General features: G+C 38.1%; 1 protein-coding gene and 1 pseudogene across 4 annotated transcripts in view; one reads left to right on the top strand and one right to left on the bottom strand.

Annotated features, from left to right (window-relative positions):
• Window positions 1–23880, top strand: part of ROCK2 (Rho associated coiled-coil containing protein kinase 2) — a 213213-nt gene that overhangs the window by 27676 nt on the left and 161657 nt on the right. The window lies entirely within an intron of this gene.
• Window positions 17349–17701, bottom strand: LOC119516617 (annotated as a pseudogene).

Raw genomic sequence — 23880 nt, 5'->3', positions numbered from 1 at the left:
ATGCCTTTCTAAAGCCTTTGTTTTAAATCTTTATTTCTCAGAGAACTTCTGGTTGGTAAATTAATCTATTTAGGGAGTGTCCTAAATTTAGTACAAGTGACTAAATACATTATTTCAGACCACATCTTTTGTTTATGAAGATATTGACATAAGTTCTTGTCTTTCATGAAATTTTTTTTGTATTTTTTTAGTGTGCATCATTCCTCTGGTACTTGATTTCTGGGAGAATTTAAAACAAACTTTCCATAATCTGCAGTTGAAAGCCATCATAATCCTTAAGGTACATACCATAGCCAAGGGTTACTCTGAAAAAGGCCTCAAACTAGCCTTTGCTTAAGTCTTTTAACTATGCTAGTATCCTTTATCAATTGAATGTTTGTTTGTTTGTTTATTTTTATATGGTTAGCTTTAAATTACGGTACTTAGGACCTAAGGAAAACCTCTTCTCTCTCAGTTCATCGAGACATTTTTATGCATTTTTGGTTTTCATTTTCTTGTAATTTTGTTTTAACCCACTCCCGCTATAGTTTTAGAATGACATAATAGCAGTCATGGGACAAACATCACATCCTAGGAGCCTAACTGTACCAAGAATTACTTAAACTACATGGCAAAATATTTTTAAGTCCAGGTGTTCCAGAACCTGTTTTACCTGTTATCCCTTAAGTGAGATATGAAGACTGGTTTCATACCTGAAAGAAATTCACTGGTAGAAAAGACAGATGCCAGAACCATTGAAAGTAAGTCCTTGTTTGTGTAACCTTTTAGTTTGTTGAGTCTTTCTTTCTTTAAAGTATAGGAAATTAAATACTATAGAAGAATTTGCCCATTCCCAGCTGTTCATGTGTTCCTGACGCTGTAGAATTTCTTAATGTTACCCTTTTTATTTTGTAAATCTGGCCTGTTTTTTTCTTTAGGAAGTGACAAAGTATAGATATAAATTTAACTGGGAAAATTTAAAATTTGTAATATTATGTATACATATACAAATGTTACATAAATTCTGAGTTTTCTGTGGCTCAAAAGCCTATCCATTACCTCCTTTCCACCAACCACTGATATTTGATATATGCATTTCTTTTTCCTTTGTTGTGATTACAATATTTATCTAATTTTCCAGCTTCCCTAGTTTGAGTTCTAACTGTTGAGGGTAGTTTTATTGGGTAGTTCTTTTCAAGAGAGCTGTCTTAGGTTATATCCAGTTGTACCTTTGTTCAATATGGTAGCCATTAGCCAAAAGTGCCTTTTTAAAGTAAAATTAATAAAATAAAATAAATTCATTTCCTTCGGTCCTCTACCCATATCCCAAGTAAACTAATCAAGGCCCATGCTGAATGGGTGGGGCCACACCTCCATGGAAATTATCCAGTGAAAGATCTCACTCACCTTTGAGTGATCACATCTCCACGGAAACATCCAATCGAAAGTCTCCAACCCAATCAGCACCAATATGTTTCCTGCCCACACAAGACTGCATCAAAGATAATGGCGTTTTGGGGACATAATACATCCAAACCAATACATATGGTTTGCTATTCTTGTTATCCTTTTTGCCTTATCAAAGGACCTAAAGTTGGTGCTTTCCTTAAATTTAAATGTTAACTAATTTAGGATAAGATGTAACCCACCCAGTTGCAACTGCACCATGAGATAGTGCTGGTGAAGGAATCTGGCAGTGATAAAAAAATATTGAAAAAGTAGATACATACACACATTATGGCGGAGACTCTACATCTGCTTCTGTACCCTTGGGCTTTAGTCTAGCCTGGGCTGAATGGAATAAAGACTACATTTCTAGCACTTTTTGGTGGTGTATGTGATCAGCCACTTGAATATGATGTGGCCAAAGGAGTATGAACACAAGGGGTTTGGTGGAGCTTTAAGGAAGAGTCCTTATAGAGAACACTGTATACTTCTCTTGCCGCATGTAGCCGCATGTAGCCAGTGACTACCATGTAGGACATAGCACATGTAAAACATTTCCAGTGTTCTGTTGAGTATCTGAAGTGTTTTCATGCAGAATTTCATCTGAAAAAAATTCCTGGTGCAACTCTTATTATTTTAGACATGTCATTTAATAATGTACTTGCTAACATTAACTTTTGACCAAGATTGTTTAGAAAAATGAGGTCTTTCACTTTGTCAAGCCTACCTTCCTTACCAGTCTTTTTTTTTTTTTTTTTTTTTTTTAGAGAAATTGTGGGTTTACAGAACAATCATACATAAAATACAGGATTGTTAAAATAGTGCTATTAACTATTGTCCATAGTTTACATTAGGTGTATTTTTTCCACATATCACACTATTATTAACACCTTGTATTAGTGTTGTATATTTGTTACAATCCATAAAAAAACATTTTTATACTTGTACTATTAACTACATAGTCCATTGTCTGTAATAGGGTTCACTGTTATACATTCCTATGTTGTATATTTAATTTTTACTCTAATGACATAAATTTCCCCCTATTCACCTATATAATTTGGTGCTGTTAATTACACTTAAAGAATCGTGCTGCCATCACCACCATCCATTTCCAAACCTTTACAATCAACTTAAATGGAAATTCTATACAAATAAAGCAGCAACTCCCCATTCTCTAAATATAGTCTATCTGCTGGTAAGTTAGAATCAAGATTCTAACTCTGTGAATTTGCTTATTATAATAAGTTCATATTAGGGAGATTGTACAATATTTGTCCTTTTGTGTCTGGCTTATTTCACTCAGCATTATGTCTTCAAGGTTCATTGATGTCATATGTTTCAAGACCTCATTCCTTCTTACTGCTGCATAATATTCCCTCACGTGTATACCACATTTGGTTTATCCACTCATCTGTTGAAGGATGCTTGAATTGTCTCCATCTCTTGGTAATTGTGAACAGTGCCGTTATGAACATCGGTGTGCAAAATGTCTGTTTGTGTCACTGCTTTCAGATCTTCTGGGTATATACTGAGAAGTGAAATTGCTGGGTGATACGGGTACTTGATACCTAGTTTTCTGAGGAACGGGCAGACTATCTTCCACAGCAGCTGTACCATTATAGATTCTCACCAGCAATGAATAAGAGTTCCAGTTTCTCCACATCCTTTATAGCATTTGTAGTTTCCTGTTTGTTTAATGGCAGCCATTCTAATTGGTATCTCATATGGTCTTGATTTGCATCTCCCTAATAGCTAGTGAAGATGAACATTTTTTCATGTGTTTTTTAGCCGTTTGTATTTCTTCTTCAAAGAAATGTCTTTTCGTATTTTTTGTCCATTTTATAATTGGGCTGTTTGTACTATTGGCATTGAGTTATATATGCATGTTCTAGTTTGCTAATGCTGCCATTATGCAAAACACCAGAAATGGATTGGCTTTTATAAAGGAGGTTTATTTGGTTACAAAGTTATAGTCTGAGGGCCATGAAAATGTCCAAATGAAGGCATCAACACAAGTATGCCTTCACTGAAGGAAAGCCAGTGGCATCTGGAAACATCTGTTAGCTGGGAAGGCACATGGCTGGTGTCTGCTGATCCCAGGTTGTGTTCCAGCTTGACTCTCAGCCCCTGTGCATTCTTCAAAGTGTCTCTCTTGGCTGTAGCACCTCCATGGAAGTTATCCAATCAGAAGTCTTGCCCACGGTTGATTGAGTCACATCTCCATGGAAACACCCAGTCAAAGTATTACAACCTAATAAACACTAACACATCTGCCCCCACAAGATTGCATCAAAGAACATAACATTTTGGGGGACATAATATGTCCAAACTGGCACATTCCACCCCCTGGACCCCAAAATGACATGGTCTTTTTGTATACAATATACAATTCATCCCCACACAATATCAAAAAAGCTGAAATCATTTCAATAACAATAGGTAAGTAAAAAAGCCCATCAGAATCAGTTACAGGCATGGTCTTTCCTAAAGCAAAATTCCCCTCTGGCTGTGGACCTGTGAAACTCAGAACAAGTTATGTACTTCCAATATACAAAGGAGGGACAGTCATAGGATAAAAATTCCCATTGCCATAAGGAGAAACTGAAAGGAAAACAGGGTTAACAGGACCAAAACAGTTCCTAAAACCTGCAGGGCAAACTTCAGGAGTTTTCAAAGTCTTGAGAGTCATTTATAGAATGACGTTTTATCCTTGGGGCTTGAGAGAGCGGCAGTCTCACACTTTCCAAAGGCTTATGCAGCAGCCCTTTTCTCTCCAAACACTGGGGTGAGTGCTCCAACATATCCACACATTGGGGAGACCAACTTCTTGGTCCCAGCCTCCTTAAACAGGGTCAGCACCTGGACTCTTCCATTTCTGGGACACAGCTCAACCCCTTCAGAACAGTGAGGTGGTGGCCAGGCTCTCCCCAGTCCCCGGGGAATGTGCTCCACCCTCTCTGAGGCCTGGGGTGGCAGCACTCTTCCTGAACATTGAGGCGAAAGGCCCGCCCTCTGCCTCTGGGGCAAACTCATCCTTTCCACATGCATGGGTTGCTCTGCTCTGCTTGCCTGAGATTTCTTGACTCCAGACCTCAACCTCCGTGGTTCTGTCTTTGAAGAAATTTTTCCTTCAGTTTGCTCTTTCTCCGTTCCCTCCAGTCCAGACTGACAGTGGCTCCTTCTATATAGATCTTGCCAAAATCTTGTTGGCTTGGCATGAAGCACACAGGGGTCAAAACAATAGGACTTTCCACAATCCCTTCTGGATAACTCCATCTCCAAACCTGGCTTGTACTGAAATGGCAGTTGGGTTCCATGTTTGGTTAAATCCTTATGTAGGGCTTTAGCTTCTGGGGTCTCACTTTTTGGAAGCCCAGAATTTTCCAAACTATCAGTTTTTGGTTTCTTTGAACCTAAGAGTTCATTTCTCAGCTTATTCCTTTTGTCTCGCATTCTACTGTAAGCTGCAAAGAGAAGCCAGGCTGCTTCCTCCACATGTAGTCTGGAGATCTCTTCAGCTAAGTATCCCAGCTCGTCGCTTTCAAATTCTGCCTTTCATCCAACACCAGGACACAATTTTGCCAATTTTTTTGCCACTTTAAAACAAGGATCACCTTTCTTCCAGTTGGCAATGACACATTCATCATGTCTGATCAAGCCCTCATCAGAGGTGTCTTTAGAGTCCATATTTCCACAAACAGTCTCTTCAAAGTAATGTAGACCTTTTCTATCAAGCTTCTCACAGTTCTTCTGAATCTTCCCATTATCCATTTAAAATGCCGTTCCAACACGTTTGGTATTTGCAAACACAGCAGCACTGCACTTTTCTGGTACCAAAATCTGTTCTGGTTTGCTAATGCTGTCATTATGCAAAACACCAGAAATGGATTGGCTTTTATAAAGGGGGTTTATTTGGTTACAAAGTTACAGTCTGAGGGCCATGAAAATGTCCAAATAAAGGCATCAACACAAGTATACCAAAGGAAGACCAATGTGTCTGGAAAACCTGTGTTAGCTGGGAAGGCACTTGACTAGCATCTGCTGATCCCAGCCCCTGTGCGTTCTTCAAAGTGTCTCTCTTGGCTGAAGCACCTCCTTCTGACTATGAACACTTATATGACTCCAGTGATTCAGTTAAGACCCACTCTGAATGGGTGGGTTAACACCTCCATGGACATTATCCAATCAAAGGTCTCACCCACAGTTAATTGAGTCTCATCTCTATGGAAACACTCAATCGAAGGATTCCAACCTAATCAACACTAGTATGTCTGCCCCCACAAGACTGCATCAAAGAGCATGGCATTTTGGGGGACATAATACATCCAAACTGGCACAATGCAAGATATCAGTCTCTTATCAGATACATGGTTTCCAAATATTTTCTCCCATTGAGTTGGTTGCCTCTTTACCTTTTGACAAATTCCTTTGAGATACAGAAGCTTTTGATTTTGAGGAATTCCCATTTGTCTATGTTTTCTTTTATTGTTTGTGGTTTGGGTGTTAGGTTTAAGAAGCTACCTTCTAATACTAGATCTTGAAGTTGTTTCCCTACATTATCTTCTAGGGGTTTTATGGTACTGTCTCTTATGTTGAGGTCTTTGATCCACATTGAGTTAATTTTTGTGTATGGTGAGAGGTAGGGGTCTTCTTTCATTCTTTTGGATATGGATATCCAGTTCTCCCACCCCATTTGTTGAAGAGACTGTTCTGTCCCTGTTTATTGGATTTGGGGACCTTAACAAAGATCAGTCAGCTGTAGATCTGGGGGTCTATTTGTGAACTCTCAATTCGATTCCATTGATCAGTATGTCTGTCTTTGTGCTAATACCATGCTGTTTTGACTACAGTGACTTTATAGTAGACTTCAAAGTCAGGAAGTGTAAGTCCTCCCACTTTTTTCTTTTTTAGAACGTTTTAGAATGTATACTTCTTTGATTAATTGTTTCAAGTTCTGTGTCTCCTCTGGCTTTTTAATTTGGTTGTTTGAATTGCCCATATCTTCTGGTTTCTTCATATGCTTTACGATTTTCTGTTGTTTCTGGCCTCATGGCCTTTGCTTATGTTCATAAGGTTATTTTAGGATGTGCAGGATTATTTGAACATTTACCTATAATTTGGCAGAGCTAGAGCTTGGTGGAGAACTCACCCTAACCCTGTCCTACCAGCAGATTGTGCTTTTGGACCACCTCTTACCCTCAAGCCAGCTCTCTCCCTACCTCATCTGTGTGCTGGATGGGGTCCAAACTGGGTGGAAATCCAATCAGTGCACCAATTTTCTGTGTGCACTGGGGATTGCCCACCCTGTGGAAGGGGAGCAGGTTCTTCGCATTTCGGCACGGAGTCCGCTCTAGGGCACAGTGGTCCTGGCAATTCCCAGGGCTGCGAGTGGACCACTCTGGGACTGTGGAGCTGTACGTCTCACCTATCAGCTCAAACGCACCACAGTCCCTGTGGTTGGGCAGGGGCTCCTTTGGCACTTCCGTGCCATGCCCTTGCCTCTCAGCTGTTCACACTGTGGGTTTCTGTGGAGGAAGATTGGTTACAGTCACAAGTCCGCCGAATCTTGAGTTCCCTCATGGGATCTCGGCCAGGGGCTGTGAAGTGTTATTTCCCCAGCCAACTGCTGTGATGGGTGCATGGGGCTTAGAAAGCTTCTTGCTCCACACTCAGCAGCCATCTCTAGCTGCCAGTTCCTGACATGGGAATTCTCGGCCAACGGGCTGTGAAGGGTTATCACCCCAGCCAACTGCTGAGAAAGGCACACAGGGCATGGAAGACTGCTCTCTTCTGCGCTCGTCAGCCAGGTCCCACTGCCTTTCCCGGCAGCGTTCTGGGCCAAACACTCAACTGTCCTAACTGCAATATGTCTGCCTCTCCAGCTGCGTCCTCACTATGTGGTGTAGAAGTCCCTTCCTGGCTGGTGGAACCCAAGAACTGCTGTTCTGGAGCGCTTTCTTTCCTTTATCTAGTGTTTTTCATGGAGGAGAATTTTCCTCTGCCTCTCCTAATCTGCCGTCTTCCTGTAAGTTCCACCTTTTTTTTCTATTTGTTACAAATTATATCTTTGTACATTGTATGTCTAATCCATAGATTTATCATTACTCTACTCGTTTGCTTGTTAGCACCTGTAAAAAGCACTAATAAAACCAAAGAAATCAAGGGGAAAAAAAAACTTTCACAGTCTTTCCAAGTTGGCTTTGTATTGACTGGTGCTTTCCTTCAGAGTTCAGCTCTCCCATCAAGAAGGTCTGCCCAAGGTGAATGCAAAGTGCAGGGTCAGCCCTATCTTTTTTGAAAATGCAATTTTATTGTGATATATTCACACACCATACAATCCATTCAGAATCAGTGGTTCACAGTATCATCACATAGTGCATTCATCACCATGATCAGTTTTAGAGCATTTTCATTATTCCAGAATAAGAAATAAACATAAAAAAGAAAACCCAAAACATCCTATATCCCTTAACCACCCCTATTATTGACCCCCTAGTATTGGTGTGGTACAGTTGTTACTGTTTGAAAGAATATTAAGGTATCAGTGTTAACTATGGTCCATAGTTTGCAGTAGGTACCTTTTTTCCCATATACCCCTGTTATTAACTCCTAGTGTTAGTGTTGTTCATTTGTTCTATTTCATGAAAGAACTTTTTATTTTTATACAATTACAGTCATCGTCTACCACAAGAATCTCTGTGTTATACATTCCCATGTTTTAACCTCCAGCTTTCCTTCTGGTGACATACATTACTCTAAACTTCCCCTTTTCACCCCCCCCCCAATTCAGCACTATTCATTATACTCACAATAATTGCTATCATCACCTCTATCCATTTCCAAACATTTATGTTCAACCTAGTTAAAAATTCTTCACATTTTAAGCAACCACTCCCCCCCATTCTCTAGCCTCATTCTGTCTCCTGGTAACCTTTTTTGGCTTTTATGGCTGTGAGTTTACATATTATAATTAGTTCATATTAGCGAGATCATACAATATTTGTCCTTTTGTGTCTGACTTTTTCATGTAACATAATATTCTCAAGGTTCATCTATTTTGTCACATGCTTCAGGACTTCATTCCTTCTTACTGCTAAATAATATTCCTTTTTATGTATATTACTGCATTTTGTTTATCCATTCATCTGTTGATGGGCACTTAGGTTGTTTCCGTCTTTTGGCAATTGTGAATAATGCTGCTGTGAACATTGGTAAGCAAATACCTGTTCAAGTCTCTCCTTCCAATACTTCTTGGTAATACCTAGTAGTGCGATCAGGTTGTATGTCTTTTTATTGTAGAATTGTAGGGTTTCCTTATATATTTTGGATATCAAACCCTTATCAAGTATGTGGTTTCCAAATGTTTTCTCCCATTGAGTCAGCTGCCTTTTCACCCTTTTGACAAAGTCCTTTGAAACACAAAAGTATTCAGTTTTGAGGAGGTCCCATTTATCTTTTCTTTCATTGCTTGTTCTTTAGGTATAAAGTCTAAGAAAATCCCACCTGTCACTAGATCTTGAAGATATTCCCATATATTTTCTTCTAGGAGTTTTATGGTAATAGTTCTTATGTTTAGGTCTTTGATCCATTTTGAGTTAATTTTTTTGTGTAGGGTGTATGGTAGGGGTCCTGTTTCATTCTTTTGGATGTGGATATCCAGTTCTCTCAACACCTTTTATTGAAGAGACTGTTCTGTCCTAGTTCAGTATGCTTGGGAGCCTTGTCAAAAATCACTTGACCATAGATCTGAGGGTCTGTTTCTGAACTCTCAGTTCAATTTCATTGATCAGTATGCCTATCTTTATCCCGATACGATGTTGTTTTTGACCACTGTGGCTTTATACTTCAGCCAGAAAACGTGAGGCTTCCTACTTCATTCTTTTTTTTAAGATGTTTTTGGCTATTCAAGGCCCCTTACCTTCCAACTAAATTTGATAATTTGCTTTTCTATTTCTGCAAAGTAAGCTGTTGGAATTTAGGTTGGTATTGCATTGAATCTGTAGATCTGTTTGAATAGAATTCACATCTTAATGACATTTAGCCTTCCAATCCATGAACATGGAAAGTCTTTCCATTTATTTAGGTCTTCTTTTATTTCTTTTAACAGTGTTTTGTAGTTTTCTGTGTACATGTTCTTTACATCCTTGGTTAAGTTTATTCCTAGGTATTTGATTCTTTTAGTTGCTATTGTAAATAGAATTTTTTCCTTGATTACTTCCTCTGATAGCTCATTACTAGTTTATAGGTTTATAGAAATACCACCAATTTTTGCTTGTCAATCTTGTATCCTGCCACTTTGGTGAACTCATTTATTAGCTCAAGTAGCTTTTTTGTGATTTGTTTTGAGAAACTCTAGATATAGGATCTTGTCATCTGCAAATAGTGAAAGTTTTACTTCTTCCTTTCCAATTTGGATGCCTTTTACTTCTTTTTCTTGCCTCATTTCTCCAGCTAGAACTATTGCACAATGTTGAATAACAGTGGTGACAGTGGGCATCCTTGTCTTGTTCCTGATCTTAGAAGGAAAGCTTTCATTCTCTCATCATTGAGTCTGATGTTAGCAGTGGGTTTTTCAAATATGCCCTTTATTATGTCTAGGAAGTTTCCTTCAGTTCCTACCTTTTGAAGTGTTGGAGATGTCAAGAAATAGGAACCTTTGTTTGCTGTTATTGGGAATATAGAATGGTATACCTGCTATGCAAGACAGTTTGGCTATTCCTCAGGATGTTAATTATATAGAACTGTCATATTATCTGGCAATTCTGCTACTAGGTTTATACTCAGAAGAACTGATAGCAGGGATGCTGTTTCAGTTTTCTAAATCTGAAAGAATGTAATATACCATAAATGGGTTGGTTTTTACAATGGGTATTTATTAGTTTACAAATTTACAGTTCTAATGCCATGAAAATGTCCAAATTAAGCCATCAAGAGGGAGATACCTTCTCTGAGGAAAGGCTGCTGGCATCTGGGGTTCTTCTGTCACATGTCAAGGCACATGGTGACGTCTGCTGGTTCTTCTCTCCTGGGTTCTGATTTCAGTGGCTCTCTCCAAAATGTCTCTGAGTGTTTCCTTCTGAGTGTCTGTGGATCCTCTCTTATCTTCTCTTGGGCAAACTCTGGATTTCATCTCTTAGCTTTGTTGAGCTCTCTGTGTTTCTGCCTTTTATCCTCTCATAAAGGGCTCCAGTAAAGGATTAAGACCCAAATTGAATTGGGTAGGTGTTCTGGTTTGCTAATACCAGAAATGGATTGGCTTTTATAAAGGTGGTTTATTTGGTTACAAAGTTACAGTCTGAAGGCCATGAAAATGTCCAAATGAAGGCATCAGCATTAGTATACCTTCACCAAAGGAAGGCCAATGGCATCTGGAAAACCTCTGTTAGCTGGGAAGGCATGTGGCTGGTGTCTGCTGATGCCAGGTTGTTCCAGCTTCACTCTCAGCTCCTGTGCATTCTTCCAAGTGTCTCTCTTGGCCACAGCACCTCCTTCTGTCTGTGAACTTTTTTATAGGACTCCAGTGATTCAGTTAAGACCCATCCTGAATGGATGGGGTAAAACCTCCATGGAAATTATCCAATCAAAGGTCTCGCCCATAGTTGATTGAGTCACAGCTCCATGGAAACAATCAAAGGATTCCAAGCTAGTCAACACTAATATATCTGCCCCCACAAGATTGCATCAAAGAGCATGGCATTTTGGGGGACACAATAACATCCAAACCGGCACAGTAGGTTACATTCCAATTGAAACAACCTAACCAAACGTCCCACTCACAGTTGGTCTGCACACAAGGATGGATTAAAAGAACATGGTGTTTTCTGGGGTACATAACAGTTACAAACCAGCACAGATGCGAATAGACATTTGCACACCGATGTTCACAGTGGCATTATTTACAAAAGATGGAAGCTACTCAGGTGTCCATCAAATGATGAATGGATAAATAAAATGTGGTATATGTAAATGATGGAAATATGCAAATTCATCTGTAAGAAGAAGTGAAGTCTTGACGCATGTGACAACATGAATGAACCTTGAGAACATTATGTTGAGTGAAATAAGCCAGACACAAAAGGACAAATATTGTATATCCTCATGTATGAACTAAATATAACTAACAAACTCATGGTATCGTATTAATCTCTAGAATAGAGGTCACCAGAAGATAGAATAAGGGCAGAGAATGGGGAGCTGATGCTTAATTTGTTCAGTTTGTAATAAGGTTGATTTTAAATGTTTGGAAATTGATAGAGGTGATGGTAGCCCATTATAGTGAGTGTAATTAACAGTGATGATATGTGGGTGCAATTTTGTTTGAAAGGAAAAGTTTAGAGTTGTGTTTGACACTAGAAGGAAAGCCAGAGGATGAAACATGGGACTGTATAACATAGTGAACCCTCTTGTGGGTGATGAGTGTGGTAATAGTACAAATATAAAAATATTTTTCCATGCATTAGAACAAATAATGAAATATTATAAGGCGTTAATAGTAGGGTGGTATATGGGTAAAAATACACCTAAAGCAAACTATGGACTATAGTGAATAGTAATAAGTGAATATTTTTCCTTCAGTTGCGGAAAAAACAAAGGACATTATACTCAGTGAAAGAAACCAGACACAAAGTACTACATACTGTTTTACTCCATTTATATAAAATGTAAATATAAATACATTTATAGAGACAAAAAAAAATGTTCTAACAGAAATAGAGTAGTGGTTATGTCGGGCTAGAGAAGGATAGAAGGATTGAGAGGTGACTACTGAGGGATATAGGGTTTTCTTTTTGGAGTGGCAAAAATGTTCTAGAATTGATTGTGGTGATGAATGCACAACTCAATGAATATACTAGAAGACATTGATTGTACACTTTACATGGATTGTATGGTGTTCTAGTTTGCTATTGCAGCCAGAATGCAAAACACCAGAAATGGATTGGCTTTTATAAAAGGGGGTTTATTTAGTTACACAGTTAGAGTCTTAAGGCCATAAAGTGTCCAAGGTAACGCATCAACAATTGGGTACCTTCACTGGAGGATGGCCAGTGGTGTCCGGAAAACCTATTAGCTGGGAAGGCACGTGGCTGGCATCTGCTTTAAAGTTCTGGTTTCACAATGGCTTTCTCCTAGGACATCTCTCTCTAGGCTGTAGTTCCTCAAACATGTCACTCTTAGTTGCTCTTGGGGTGTTTGTCCTCTCTCAGCTTCTCCGGAGCAAGAGTCTGCTTTCAACGGCCATCTTCAAACTGTCTCTCATCAGCAGCTCCTCTCTCAGCTTCTGTGCATTCTTCAAAGTGTCCCTCTTGGCTGTAGCAAGCTTGCTTCTTCTGTCTGAGCTTATACAGTGCTCCAGTAATTTAATTCAGACCCACCCTGAGTGGGTGGGGCAACACCTCCATGGAAATTATCCAGCCAAAGGTGTTGTCCACAGTTGATTGAATCACATCTCCATGGAAACACCCAAAGGATTCCAAAATATAATCAACACTAATATGTCTGCCCACACAAGATTCCATCAAAGATAATGGGATTTTGGGGGACATAATACATCAAACTGGCACATATGGTATGTGAATATATCTCAATAAAACTGCTTTCAAAATAAATTTAAACTGAAAAAGTTTCAAGTAGAAAAAAATATATACTCTGAACACTGTGAATCTGATTCCCTTTCCAGGAGTTGCTCACCATCCTTTATTTCTATGGGAGAGTACAACATAGGGATATTTAATTTAAAAGATTTTTTACATATTTTTCTAAATCTTAAAGGTGCTTAAAAAATTCCCTCAGATGTGTAGAAGAAATGTTATTGCTTCCTGGGTATGGATGAGTACATCTTGCTTCTGTGGTTTCTGTTGAAGAAGATATTTTTCTTTTTTCATTAAAGTTATGTGGAGCACTGAGTTTTCATATGTAGTTAGAAGGAGAAAATACATGTGCTTTAAAAACAACAACAACAACAGTATTTCTTCCAAGTATTCTCTCCTGGTTTCCAGCTAGTCCTATGGCTAGCAGAAAGAGCTGCTGCTTTCTGTAGATTTAGTCTGGCTGTAAGTGCTATGTCTGTGTTGTGCCTCAATGGCTGTGCCTAAAACACTTCTCCATTTTCTACAGAATTTTTGCAGTGAAGTTTTTATGAGAATTAAACGAGAAAGTGTGTTTCTTTGGCACGTAGTGGATGCTCACTAAATGTTATGTGCTCTGAGTACTCATATTTTTGCCCTGTGATATTCATGTGAACTTGGTTGTTAAAGTACTTGACTATGCCTCAAGAAACTCATTGATTAGATTTGATTCGTATTTGACTGGAAAACTGAGGATTATGTCTGTTCACTTAATGAGGTGATGTTGGAATATTTCCAGTGATTGTTTTCACATGAAATGAATTAGAAGTGAAATGAAGTCAAAGATTTCCATCTCTTTAGTTTAAAAAGTATATTAATAACTAGTGATATGTAAAGTTCTAATAGAAAGTGATAGTTTCTTTTTGAAATTCCTTTAATTCTGTCTGTGATTCAGCCAGAAGTACAGGTGTCCACTTTTCATTCACAATTGCTGAATTAGTTTTAAGGGTTGTAAGAAACATTTTTTTTCTGTACATGGACAGTGGGATACAGGGTATGAAGTTGTATGAGTCCACATTACCTCCTCCCTCCCAACACTTTGAACATAAATAAGGATTTAAAGATATTAGTGGGTAATTCTCTATAACAGAAAGTCTTCATTGAAATTTAGGAACATGAAGAATTTCTTACTCATTATCTTCTCATTGTTTTAAGGAGACAGTATGTTAGATTTGTGAGGATGCCTAACACAATGATGGCATCCAGTTTTAAAATCTGTTACTATTCATGTGCCCATGTGATGTTTCTATCTTGTCAGTTAGTTCATTGTTATTTAATCCATCTATTTTTAAAGACATTTTTATTGATTTATTATATGTTCACCAATAATATATATTATAGCTATATATATGATGAATTTTCACAGTCTAAACACACTCATGTAATCAGCTCCTCGATCAAGAAACAGAACCTTACCTGGGGAACTCCATCCTTCCTGAAACCGCCACCCACTCAAGGGGTATCTGGTTTTTATGAAGTTTATATTATTCTTCTGTATATGGTTTTTTTTTTTTTTTTTTTTGCCTTTGTTTCATTTAATGGGAGCATATTACAATGTCACTATTAACCATAGGCTCCAGTTTGCTTTGATTATGTTTTTTCCCAAATACCATCCCTTTTTCAACACTCTGCATGGTTGACATTCATTTGTTCTCCCACATGTAAAAACATTTTTATAGTTGTACGTTTAGTAACAGTCATTGGCCACTCCAGTTTTTGCCAAGTTATACAGTCCCAGTCTTTTATCATCTATCTTTACCTCTGGTGTCATACATTCCCCTATCCCACCTCTTTCAGCTTTACTCACAGACATCTTTGTTTAGTGTACTTGCAGTATTGTGCTACCACCACACAGTATTATGCTGTCTATTTCTGGATCTATGCAATCAATCCTGTTGAACATTCTATAGTCCTTCAGCATCAAATGCCCGATCTCTACCCCCTTTCTATCTCCTGGTAGCCTGTGTTATCAGCTTTTAACTCTCAGAGTTTGCTCATTAAGGTTAGTTGATGTTAGTGAGAAAATACAGTATTTGTCCTTTTGTTTCTGGCTAACTTCACTCAACATAATGTCCTCAAGGTTCATCCACATTATTTTATGTTCCATGTCTTTGTTCTGTCTTACAGCTGCATAATATTCCATCATGTGTATATGCCACAGTTTGTTTATCTACTTATCCGCTGATGAACATTTGGGCTGTTTCTGTCTCTTGGCAATAGTGAATAATGCCGCAATAAACGTCGGTTTACAAATGTGTTTGTGTCTTAACTTTCAGTTCCTCTTAGTATATACCTAGCAATGGAATAGCTGGGTCATATGGCAAATCTGTTCTTAACTTCCTGAGGAACCTCCATACTGTCTTCCAGAGTGGTTCCACCGTTTTGCATTCCCACAAACAGTGAATAAGTGTGCCTCTTTCTCCATATCCTCTCCAGCACTTGTAATTTTCTGATTTTTGGATAATGGCCTTTCTGGTAGGTGTGAGATGATATCTCATTGTGGTTTTGATTTGCACTTCCCTAATAGCCAGTGAAGTTGAGCATTTTTTTCATATGTTCTTGAACCATTTGTATTTCCTCTTCAAAAAAGTATCTGTCAATGTCTTTTGCCCATTTTTTAATTGGATTGTCTGTCTTTCTGTTGTTGAATTGAAGGATTCCTTTATATATTCGGGATGTTAAACCCTTATCTGATACGTGGTTTCCAAATATCATCTCCCATTGCGTAGGCTGCCTTTTTACTTTTCTGACAAAGTTCTTTGATGTACAAAAGTGTTTAATTTTGAGGAGATTCTATTTGTCTATTCTGTTGTTGCTCATGCCTTGGGTGTGAGGTCTAGGAAACCACCTCCTATTACAAAATCTTTAAGATATTGCCCTACATTTTGTTCTAAGAGTCTTATGGTCTTAGGGCTAATGTTTAGGTCTTTGATCCATTTCGAGTTAATTTTTGTAAAAGATGTGAGATAGGAGTCCTCTTCCATTCTTTTGGAAATGGATATGCAGTTTTCCAAACACCATTTATTGAAGAGGCTGCTCTGTCCCAGTTACTTTGGCTTTACTGCCTTATTGAAGATAATTGTCTGTAGGTGCAAGGGTGTAGTTCTGAACACCCAGTTTGATTCCATTGGTCAGTATCTCTGTCCTTATGCCGGTACCATGCTGTTTTGACCACTGTAGCTTTGTAATCTGTTTCAAAGTCAGGTAGTGTGAGAACTCCCACTTCGTTCCTCTTTCTCAAGATATTTTTGGATATTTGGGGCACCTTGCCCTTCCAAATAAGTTTGTTTATTTGTTTTCTTATTTCTGCAAAGTAAGTTGTTGGGATTTGAGTTGGTATTGCCTTGTATCTATAAATCAGTTTATGTAAAATTTCCATCTTAACTATAGTTTTCCAATTCATGAACATGGTATGTTCTTCCATTTTTTTTTAGGTCCTGTTTGATTTCTTTTAGCAGTTTCTTGTAGTTTTCTGTGTAAAGGTCTTTTGTGGCCTTGGTTAAGTTTATTCCTAAATACTTGACTCTTTTGGTTGCTATTATAAATGGAATTTTTTTCTTGATTTCCCCCTCTTGTTGCACATTGCTTGTGCATAGGAACACTACAGATTTTTGCATGTTGCTCTTGTAGTCTGCCACTTTGCTGTATTCATTGACTAGTTCTAGTAGCTTTGCTGTAAATTTTTCTGGATTTTCTACTTATAGAATCATGTCATCTGCAAATAGTACAAGTTTTACTTCTTCCTCTCCAATTTGGATGCCTGTTATTTCTTTTTCTTGCCTAATTGCTCTAGCTAGAACTTTCAGCACAATGTTGAATAACAGTGGTGACAGTAGGCATCCCTGTCTTCTTCCAGCTCGTAGAGAGAAAGCTTTCAGTCTTTCCCCATTGAGTATGATGTTAGCTGTGGGTTTTTCATATATTGCCTTTATCATGTTGAGAAAGTTCCCTTCTATTCCTATCCTTTGAAGTGTTTCCATCAAGAAAAGATGAATTTTGTCAAATGCCTTTTCTGCATTGATTGAGATTATCATGTGGTTCTTCCGCTTTGATTATTGATGTGGTGTATTACATTAGTTGATTTTCTTGTGTTGAAGCAGCCTTGCATACCTGGAATAAATCCCACCTGGTCATGGTGTATAGTTCTTTTAATGTGCTGTTGGATTTGATTTGTGAGTATTTTGTTGAGGATTTTTGCATCTATATTCATTAAAGAGATTGGTCTATAATTTTCTTTTTTTGTTGTATCTTTATCTTTTTTTTTTTTTTTTTAATTCAAAAAAGCTTCATGTATTTTTATTTGGCTTCCTGACTTGGTACTTGTGCTTTCAACACTTTCACAACAATTTTCTGCACTTCAATGAGGAAAGCATGCTTGATCCTGTCACGGACGCATTTAGCACACATGGAACCACCATACGCTCTGCTAACATGTTTTTTTGTTTTAGATAACCTCATAAGAACTTTAGGCCTCACAGCACGAACACCCTGAAGTCGGCTTGGGCACACGCCACATGCAGATTTTGGTGCCTTCCCTACCTCCTTGGTATAAAGGTAAACAATTCTTTTACCAGGGTTCAGGACAGCATAGTTTTGTTGGAGGCAGTATTGTAGGATAGCCTATGGTGGTATGTTAAATGCTGGACCATTCTGAATGCCTCTAAGTACTGTCCTCGGAAGAGGAAAAGGAAGCAGTTGCCAATGCAAAGGTCAAATATTACTCTGTCTGGTTTTGGTATTAGTGTGATGTTGTCTTCATAGAATGAGTTAGGTAGCTTTCTCTCTTCTTGAATTTTTTTTTTTGAAGAGTTTGAGCAGGATTGGTACTAATTCTTTCTTTAATATTTGGTAGAATTCACATGTGAAGCCATCTGGTCCTGGGCTTTTCTTTTTAGGGAGCTTTTTGATGACTGACGTAATCTCTTTACTTGTGATTGGTTTGTTGAGGTCACCTTTTTCTTCTTGAGTCAGTATTGGCTGTTTTATGCTTGTCTAGGAAGTTGTCCATTTCGTCTAAGTTGTCTAGTTCATTAGCATATAGTTGCTCATAGTATCTTCTCATTATCTCCTTTATTTCTGCAAGGTCAGTAGTTATGTCTTGTTTCCCATTTCTGATTGCATTTATTTGTATCTGCTCTCTCTCTTTCTTTCTTTCTTTCTCTCTTTCTCTCTTTTTCATCAGCCTAGTTTGGAGTCTGTCAATTTTATTGATTTTTCTCAAAGAACCAACTTCTGGTTTTGTTGATTTTCTAATTGTTTTCCTGCTTTCAGTTTCATTTATTTCTGCTCTAATCTTTGTTATTTCTTCCCTTCTGTTTGCTTTCAGGTTGGTTTGCTGTGCTTTGTCTAGTTCTTCCAGGTGAACAGTTAATTCGTCGATTTTTTCTCTCTCTTCTCTTTTAATATAGGCGTTTAGGGCAATAAATTTCCCTCTGAGCCTGCCTTTGCTGCATCTCATAAGTTTCGATACGTTGTGTTTTCATTGTCATTTGTCTCGAGATATTTATTAATTTGTCTTGTAATTTCTTGCTTTACCCACTGGTTTTCTAAGAGGGTGTTGTTTAGCCTCCATATATTTGTGAATTTCACGACCTTCTGCCTGTTATTTATTTCCAGCTTCATTCCATTATGGTTCGAGAAAGTGTTTTGTATAATATCAATATTTTTAAATTTGTTGAGACTTGCTTTGTGGCCCAACATGTGGTCTATCCTAGAGAATGTTCCATGAACACTTGAGAAAAAAGTGTATCCTGCTGTTGTGGGGTGTAGTGTTCTATAAATGTCTGTCAAATCTAGTTCATTGATTGTACATTTCAACATCTCAATTTCTTTATTGTTCCTCTGTCTAGATGTTTTATCCATTGATGAGAGCAGTGTATTGAAGTCTCCAACTGTTATGTTGAAGTATCTACTTCTCCTTTCAGTGTTCTTGGTGTTTGCCTCATGAATTTTGGCATTCTGGCTTGGTGCATAAATATTTATGATTGTTATGTTTTCTTGATGAATTGACCCTTTTGTTAATATATAGTGTCCTTCTTTGTCTCTTTTAATTGTTTTACTTTTGAAGTCTACTTTGTCTGGTATTAATATAGCTACTCCTGCTTTTTTCTGGTTGTTGTTTGTGTGAAATATCTTTTCCAACCTTTCACTTTCAGTCTATTTTTGTTCTTATGTCTAAAATGAGTTTCTTGTAGATGGCATATAGATGGGTCCTGTTTTTAAATCCATTCTGCCAGTCTGTGTCTTTTTATTGGGGTGTTTAATCCATTAATATTTAGTGTTATTACTATAAGGGTAGTACTTTCTTCTACCATTTTTTCTTTTGGATTTTATATGTCAAGTCTTATTTTTTCCTCTTTCTTTTTACCCTTCCTGATAATTTTCATTTCTACACTCTTCTCCAACCCTCTCTCCCCTGTCTTTTTCCTATCAGCCTATAGCACTCCCTTTAGTATTTCTTGTAGCACTGGTCTCTTATTCACAAGCTCTCAATGTCTTTTTGTCTGAAAATAATTTAATCTTTCCCTCATTTTTGAAGGACGGTTTTGCCGAATATAGAATTCTTGGTTGGCAGTTTTTCTCTTTCAGTATCTTAAGTATATGATGCCACTGTCTTCTTGCCTCCATGGTTTCTGCAGAGAAATCTGTACATAGTCTTATTCCATCTTCCCTTGTATGTGATGGATTGTTTTTCTCTTGCTTTCAGAATTCTCTTTTCAGAATCCTCTCTTTGTTTTTGACATGGGACAATCTGATCACTAAGTGTCTTGGAGTAGGCCTATTGGAATCTGTTCTGTTTGGGGTATGCTGTACTTCTTGAATCTGCAATTTTCTGTCTTTCATAAGAGTTGGGAAATTTTCAGTCAATGTTTCTTGTATTATTCTTTTTGCCCCTTTTTCCCTCTCTTCTCCTTCTGGGATACCCATAACTTGTATATTTGTGTGCTTCATGTTGTCACTGAGTTCCCTAAGACCCTGCTCATAGTTTTCCATTTTTTTCGCCATCTGTTCTTTTGTGTGTATGAATTAAAATATCTTGTCTTCCAGTTCACTGATCCTTTCTTCTGCCTGTTCATATCTACTGTTGAGTTCCTCCGTTACGTTTTTCATCTCCATTGTGCCTTTCATTCCCATATGTTCTGCCATTTGTTTTTTCAAGCTTACAAATTCTTCCTTACGGTCATCCAGTGTCTTTATATCCTTCATGTTTCTTGCCATATCTTCCCTCAGCTCATTGATTTGATTTAGCATTAGTTGCCTCAACTCCTGTATCTCGGTTGAACTATTAGTTTCTTCCTTTGGCTGATCCATATTTCATATTTCCTAGTATGGCTTGTTATCTTAAATTGTCTAGGCATCTGATTTTCTTGATTAGTTTATTATGGAGCTCGTTTTCACTCTTTTACCTAGGGGTTTCTTGTTGGTTGGCTTTGTTCCCTAACCTTTATTGTTCATTTCAACTTATTCTAGACCTCTAACTTAGGTTCTATTTAGTTGATCAGAAATTTTCACCTCTTGTTTTTCTGTTTCTTGCCCTGCCTCTGTAGCCTTTTTGTGAGAGGGTCTCCTCAGACATGGTCAACTCCAGTCAGGTTTTCCCAGTTTAGAGAGGCCCAGGTCTCATGAGGAGTTTATGGAATTTCCCTGAGAATGAGACCCTCCTGTGAGGCCCCTAGACTTGGTGTTTTTCCTGTCTTGTCCAGCAGGTGGCACTTACCAGCCCACAGTTCCCCCACCAGTGTGAGGAGGTGAAGTGCCTTTAACTCTCTGAAGACTGAGCCTGTCAGGGGCATGGCTGACTGAAGCTGGAATCTGCATTTCAGCCTCTGGGGTCTGAGTTCCCAGAAGGAGGGGCCAATTGAGCTGACCCTCCCTCTACTCTCCCAATCCTAGGAACTCCAGCTGTCTCCCAGGGGCACTGTTACCTTCTCCCCTCTCCTCTTTGGGACAACTCCAGCTTAATTCCTTGGTCAGCCTGAATTGCCAATTAAAGACTGGGGTGGAGACCTTCTTCAGAAGTGAATCTGAAATTACCCCCAGGACTAGCCTAGACCTTCAACTTGAGCTATCTAATAGAAAATAACCACATTTGTTACTTTCAAATTTTTAAAAAAAGAAAAAAGAGAGAAAAAAAGAAGTCCCTTTTAAAAGCCTTTCCCCAGCCTGGAAGTTTTGTCATTGTCAAAGTAGAGTATTTAAAGATGCTCTTTGGGCTATTATCTGGATAATTGCTCTCCAACAGCTTTTATTCTGCCCTTGCTGGGGACAATTGAAATGTAAAAAGATAAGGAGTCAGTGAGAAAGGAGAAGGGACAAAATGTAAGGGGAAAAAAAAGGCAGTTTTGGAGTAAGGGAATGGGTGCCTGCTTTTATGTACACCCCCTTCTCAGAGCCCAGTCCTTCTCTAGTACCCCCAGCTCCAAAAATTAGCTAATTAATTTGTTAATTCTACAGTTGAGGCTGGTTGAACCCCCCTTCTTGCCCTCAGCAGATTGTTGTGTTTTTGTTTTTCCTTTCAGGGATCCAGCTGCAAGACAGTTCATGGGGTCTGGGCCGGGAGGGGCGCCAGACCCCTGCTCGGGGAACTTACAAAATTTGCTGCAATATCAGCTTTTCCACCGGTTTCTGACTTGTACACAATGTGTGTCTGGTCACTGGAGACCCCCAAAACACTGTTTCATACAGTTCCTGGGTAATTACCAGCTACTCTAGAGGAGAAACTAAATTCCACGCCTCACCACTCTGCCATCTTGCCCTGCCCTCTCCCAGGTAGCTTTTTGAGTTAGGAATCAATCATATTCTACAAGAAGAGTAGCAATCTTATAGCACTTCTTTCCTCACCTAAATGTCTTTTCCAGTATATATTTTTAACAGTTTTAAGGATATCAAACTCATGTCCATGCACCTAGTCTGTGTTTGAACATCATTAATTAGTAAGAAATGGAATATATCACACATGCTTCTGTCAAGAACTTTAAAATTTTGTTCTTAAAGTAGCTCAGAAAGCTCTGTGTCCTCCACGTTTCCAAACAAATATAATGTGATAATAGCCAAAAAATGTAAAGGACCTAGCAGTAGACTGAGCAAGAAATATGTAAAATATATATGAAAAACACTTTACTGAGGGAAATAGAAAATTTAAATAAATAGAGTGTGCCAGTTTGAATATATTATGTCCCTTGATGTAATCTTGTGTGGGCAGATGTATCAGTGTTGATTAGATTGTAATTCTTTGAGTGTTTCCATGGAGATGCGCCCCACGCAACTGTGGGTGATGACTCTGATTGGATAGCTTCCGTGGAGGTGTGGCCCTGCCATTTAGCATGGGCCTTGATGAGTTTATTGGAGCACTATATAAGCTCAGACAGGAGTGAACTTGCTACAGCCAAGAGGGACACTTTGAAGAATGCACAGGAGCTGAGAGAGGAGCTACAGATAAGAGAGAGTTTGAAGATGGCCATTGAAAGCAGATTTTTGCTCTGGAGAAGCTAAGAGAGGACAAACACCCCAGGAGCAACTAAGAGTGACATTTTTTGAGGAACTGCAGCCTAGAGAGGAATGTCCTGGGAGAAAGCCATTTTGAAACCAGAACTTTGGAGCAGACGCCAGCCACGTGCCTTCCCAGCTAACAAGTTTTGTGGATGCCACTGGCCATCCTCCAGTGAAGGTACCTGATTGGTGATGCCTTACCTTGGACACTTTATAGCTTTAAGACTGTAACTCAGTAACCAAATAAACCCCCTTTTATAAAAGCCAGTCCATTTCTGGTGTTTTGCATTCCGGCAGCATTAGCAAACTAGAACATAGACATTCCTTGTTCTTGGATGGGAAGAGGTTACAAAAGATTGGTTCTTCCCAAATTAATATATTAATCTCTGTGTATGTATTTCAAGTATTGGACAGAATTTAACATGTATTGAAATCCAGAGAAGAGATAAAAAGAACATACAAATTGTAGAAGGCAGAAAAGGGTGAAATTTATTGTTATTTAAAATGTTTCAGACATGATATAGAGAACTATAGAGAATAAATGACTAAATTTTTTAAACAGTCCAAACTTTTGAGGGTGTATTCTGTAATACTTTAGAAGATACCTTGTTCACTTAGATTTTACTATATTTTGTGTTACAAAATTGCACCACAAAAAATGTTAGAAAAGAAGGAGAGAAGGGAATAAAACATGTAATTCCATCATGTTGTCGTAGTTACTATATTCATTTTGCTGTATTTCCATCCAAATATTTTCATGTGCGTGTCTCCCTTAAGTAGAATTATCATGTATTCAATGTTATATTCTGCACTTTTCGTTTAACATTATAACACTAATACTTTTCTGTGTTCCTTTCAACATGGTTGAAATAGTTTTTAATGATTTCCTTAATATTGCTCTATCAAACTTTAACAAAATTAATTTTTCAATTGAAGAATTTTAGATTGTTACAAATTTCTTGCTATTATAAATGTTGCTCCAGGCATTGAATCTTCCAGATTTTAATTGGTTGAAATAAAATTTCAAGCCAAGGTTGAAATAAGATTAAAAACTATTTAAGAGTGAAAATGTTCTTTACATTGATTAAAATATAAGTGCATTCATAACTAAAGGAATGATATGTGTACTTTTTAGTACTTTAATACTTTTTTTCCTAGTACTTTGTTTCATTTGGCTTCGAAAAAACACTTGCGTCATCAGACTGTTTAGAGGTTGTATTTGCATGCATGTTGAACAAGAAATACAGTGAAGTAAAATGGTTTTCTTCATGGAACACATTACATTACTGATGGAATTGTTTTTGGTACCATCTGTTAGTATCAGAGGCATGCTAATAAG

This window comes from Choloepus didactylus, chromosome 20 (assembly GCF_015220235.1).
Source record: "Choloepus didactylus isolate mChoDid1 chromosome 20, mChoDid1.pri, whole genome shotgun sequence".
NCBI lineage: Eukaryota > Metazoa > Chordata > Mammalia > Pilosa > Megalonychidae > Choloepus > Choloepus didactylus.
This window is presented reverse-complemented; position numbering and strand designations above follow the sequence as displayed.